General features: G+C 36.0%; 1 long non-coding RNA gene across 1 annotated transcript; it reads left to right on the top strand.

The window, feature by feature from the left end:
• The first annotated feature begins 204 nt into the window (after nucleotides 1-204).
• Nucleotides 205-3175, top strand: LOC147842294 (uncharacterized). Its single transcript, XR_015499239.1, has 8 exons — nucleotides 205-300; nucleotides 405-538; nucleotides 937-1048; nucleotides 1171-1225; nucleotides 1325-1400; nucleotides 1475-1651; nucleotides 1966-2963; nucleotides 3049-3175. It is a non-coding gene; the product is annotated as an uncharacterized LOC147842294 (long non-coding RNA).
• Nucleotides 3176-4956: the final 1781 nt, after the last annotated feature.

The raw sequence follows: 4956 nt of genomic DNA on the forward strand, positions 1-4956 counted from the left end.
AAATGTAATTTTTTCTTAAAAAATATTTACAATTTAATGTAGAATTGAATGTAATTTTAATTATTAAAAACGTAAATACTGTTCTTTACTTACTGTTTAAGACCCTAAATGGGATTTAGAATAAGGATCATGCAGAGTGACAGTATCTTCATTCAGGTGGAGATGTTACTGTCTCTTTAAGAATGCGGCTTGTTGGCTGTGTTTGTTACTGAGGCGGTCGAGTTTGCTCATGCTGGCTGTTTACACAGAACTTCGCACGATTTTCAAAGAAAAGTCTATTTTGGAGTCCACACTTTTCAGGTAAATATGTATTTATGACATATTTTCAGTTTCATTTTTATATGTGACGCCATGTTCTACTGCTTTTGTCTGACTCTCGTGCCTCGGCTTTTCCCCGCTTAAAGACCGCGAAAAAATTCTCCGGACTGCTTGGTGTACGTTTGCCTGCATGATGGAGTTGGCTTAGAGGTCTGCAGCTTATTAAAGAAGTTAATACAATATGATATTGAAGTCACCGCGGGACATAACGTTATAGAAGGTGAGTAAGTTAACTATATGCTATTAGTTTTCTCGGTGTAAAAACACACTTTATCGCCTACGTATTCGCGCCTCATATCTTACGTTACTGCTTTATTAATGTGTTGCCACTGCGGAATATAATCGCAACCCAGATAGCAAAACACTCGGGCCAGTTCCGGCTAGTTTCACGTTGAGGAGTGTCCACAAACTCTCATGTCCAGAATTGTTGGTGCTTCACTCTTGTTTATGCTTATGTTAATGTATAATTATTAACGTACCACGTTGTATGAATCGACGTTTTAAGTAATGCTTCGTTCTTTAATGTAATATTTAATGTAATACCTTACAGTATTTTAACTATTTTATAAATATCTAAAAATAAACAAATAGTTATTATTTTCTCTTATTGCTTTCCAGAAGTTTTTAAAGTTTCCATTTGACCTTCAGGACAGTTGGAACAACAGAATGCAGCCTGACAGCATCAGACCAGTGAAGGCATGTCATATGAAAGCATGGCTCAGTACAAGATGCAAGTATTTCTCATTATCTATATACCATGGTTTTAATGGCTTACATACTATTTTAAATTTGTAGGTTTTTACTTACAAACAACAATAAATGTACACATATATGTTTCAAATTATTTTCTAGGTATTCATCGAAAAATGAGAGATCAACTGAAGAATGCTATGGTCCTGACTCTAAGGTACCCTTTCTAAATTTTCTCTACTTAATTAATATTATTAAATTCTAGCTTTGTATGGATTCCTTCATATTTGTTTGGATGCCACATCTTATGTTCCAGGAATTGATTTTACAGCACCACTTATCATGTTGCCAGCCTTGTTCAGCGAGACACTTCAACATTTAGCTGTACTCAGGTGCGTAAGTTGTTTTCTGTTTAGTATATGCTGTGATAAATGCATTTTATAATTCTTGATATTCTTTATATTAGGATTGCAAAGTGGGTAGTGCTGTCACCTTACAGCAAAAAGGTTGCTGGTTCGAGCCTCGGCTGGGTCAGTTAGCATTTCTGTGTGGAGTTTGCTTGTTCTTCCCGTGTTCGTGTGGGTTCCTTCCAAGTGCTCCGGTTTCCCCACAAGACCAAAGACATGTGCTATAGGTGAATTGGGTAAGCTAATTTGTCTGTAGTGTATAAATGTGTGTATGAATGAGTGTGTATGAATGTTTGTATTACTGGGTTGTGGCTGGAAGGGCATCTTTTGCGTAAAATGCTGGATAAGTGGGCAGTTCATTTCACTGTGGCGACCCCAGATTAATAAAGGGACTAAGCCAAAAAAATTAATGAGTGAATGAACTTTATATTAATCATTTTATCTGTTATACTTTTTTTAAATCAGTGAATATTAATTATTTCACATTCTATGCATGTTGACTTTGTCTTCATCAATGATATTAATGAAATTATTGCTTTGTTATTTACAGTGAATCATCTTCACCACATCCAACAGTTCAAGTACAGGAGGACACCACCGACTGGACCACAAGACGAGTCATGGCAGTCTTCAGAGTTGATGGCATTGTCTCATTTGAAGAACACCTTGATGTTTCTGCAGTGGAATGTTTTAAATGAACTGTGGACGATGACAAGCCTCGACCTACTACAGTTACCAGAGAAATCAACCTTGTTTTTTGTTTCTCTAAATGCTCTTGGATAATAATCACAATCATCAAATTAATCCAGCACACTGCTCTCATTCATGCATAAAGCAAATTTTTAAATAACTTGTGGTCCTAATGACTATCAAAGAACATTTTCCAGTTATGAGTACCTTACATGTCATGTTTACCAAAAGCATAAACGTATTGTGTTACAACAAATTACAACTCTTCTTGAGGAAGTTGAGGAAGAATCTACTGATGTTGAAGAAGAGGCTACTAATGTTTTTGGTTTTCTGCACTGTTGATGTAATTTATAGAAGAAACATTGCCTTCATTCTGAAATACAGAGAAAATGTTGATGGCAAATTATTTATTATGACTGCGTATTCTGACTAAAGACAAATACTTTGGACTTTATAAAGTGCAGTACTTGATGTAGCCTGTGTAATGTGTTTATAAATCTTAAACAGTATTCTTGTGGTCTTTGTATTAAGTGTAGATGATTTACTGTACAGTGAGTGAACAATTTTTATTTGTTATCTAAATTGATCTTTTTACTGTTTTACATGTCTGCTTTATACTTACTGTGTAATTTTATTACTTGACACATTCAGTTGTGAATTGTAATAAAATATTATTTCATTTCTAAATAAAAATGGACATCTGCGAACCAAAATAATTTATTTATTTGTGCATGCAGTCACCAAAGGATCAAAATGCCTGGGTCAGTACCCTGAAAATGCTATATAATATAAGAAGGTACATTTTCGTACCTTCCTTGGGGGTACAAAATTGTCCCTTAAATGGTACAAATGTAGAAGGTACAATTTTGTACCTTTAAACAGAGGTACAAAATTGTACCCTTTAGGGTACCACCCCAGTGACGGGCCATTTGTACCCTAAAAGGTACAATTTTGTACCTTTTTTTCTGAGAGTGTAGGTGCATGGAACTTGAGTTACAAGGTTGCCTTGAAATAGCACATGTTAGTTAAACCTTGTCTTTATTTAATGTCCATTAAATTAATTAACCATTAAGCAAATTTGCTTTTGTTTTCATTACAGTGGTAAGACTCGCTGAAGCTCATACAGTTCAGAAATGTGGATAATATATATATATATTAAAATAAAACCTGTATCAGAATTTCCCTGTCTGCTTGCTTGTTCTTACAATTTTGTGGTCCCGACTTTCAGCCAGGCCACCGATGATTAATGTTGCGGTCATGAAGGGAAAAGGTCCTTTGAAACGTGAATCGCTCATGATGGAATTTACATCCTTGCAAGTTTGTGAAATATGCTTCAACTGCTTGAGAAACACTGTACAAAGAATGAAGCCACAAAGAACATCCTAATCAAATAATCAGGCCTACGAGATAGGACTAATGTGTGAGCGGTGAAGTCTGTTCCTTACATCTCATCTCCAGAATATAAAATTTTTTTTTTTCACAGCTCGCTTATTCACTGTGAATCTGAGCTTTCACCTCTGCTGTTTTTATCTCGTTTCACCTACGCCTTTTCTATCAGGCTCTTTCTTTTCAGCTCGGCTCTCCCAAAGGAGCACGCACTGAACAACTATTTTCCCATCTTGTTAGAGTGGGGAAAAGATAATAATATGGAGCTAAATAGAATAATAAGGCATTCAGGAATGAAAACCAAAGGGAAAGAGGTCAAAGCTGCATATAAATGTGCTTTAATTGGCATGTGGAGGGGTTTTACAGTCGTCTGATTCCTGGTTTCCTTGTATGATTACATGAATCATAAGAATTTTTGTCCCTTCCAGACACTATATTTTGTCAGAATACTGAATCTGAATCTTTTTTTTTTTTTTTTTGACAAAATGGTCTTTTTTATCAAAAGTTAGTTTGTTTGCATCGTTATAATTGATCTACAGCAGTTATTTTTGTGTGTTTTTAGGTTACAGTCTCTTTTTGTCAATGCTATTATACGTTACATGACATAATCTGTAATGGAATATTTAACCAATTATATAAAATAGTGTTATATGTGCTAAAAAGTGAATGAGTGATCAGAAATGAAGTGTACAATAAATTCAGAGAACAAGGAAGCCTACATGTGTGTAACATGCTAGAAGAGACATCATTATTTTACAAGCCTCACACGGAGACATTTGATTGTCGTCTTCTCCTTTACTGGCAGTGGACAAACCCCTCTGAAACCACAACCTCCTGCATGTCACCGGCATGGCAGCGGATGCAAAATAATGATCGGCCATAGGAGTCAATTGCAACCAGTTTCAAAAATGCTTGATCGGTTCCAGTTCGGATCATATGCTTATTTTATGTGGCCACCATTTTAAAGAACGAAAGCAAGGCTGCGGTAGGAAGAAACCTGGAAGCATAGGATCAGCACAGTAAACATTGCAACAACATGCAGTGGACTACAATCCTCCAGCTGTTGTAATGATTTCCAAGTGCCGCTGTGGTGTAAACATCATTTTAACATCATACAATTAAGTTTGATCTAAACAATTTAAAGCGTATTAGACATCAACAAAATCAGGCTTCAGTTTATGGCACTAGGTAAAACAACAGGGGACGCTTTCTGCTTCAGCCTATGTAACCCGATCAATGATAAAGAATTCAGTCCTCTGTAGTACACCCTCATGTTATAGTGTTGTTCTGGTACTGAATTTTTAAAAACGTCCATTTCCTGCTAACATTTAAGTGCACCATGCTAAAAAAAAAACTGTTTAAACCAGCCTAAGCTGGTTAGCTGGTTGACCAGCCTGGTTTTAGAGGTTTCCTGGTTTACAGCCATTTCCAGCCTGGTCTTAGCTGGTCAAGCTGGAAAATGACC

This window comes from Danio rerio, chromosome 9 (assembly GCF_052040795.2).
Source record: "Danio rerio strain M-AB ecotype USA chromosome 9, GRCz13ab, whole genome shotgun sequence".
Classification (NCBI taxonomy): Eukaryota; Metazoa; Chordata; class Actinopteri; order Cypriniformes; family Danionidae; genus Danio; species Danio rerio.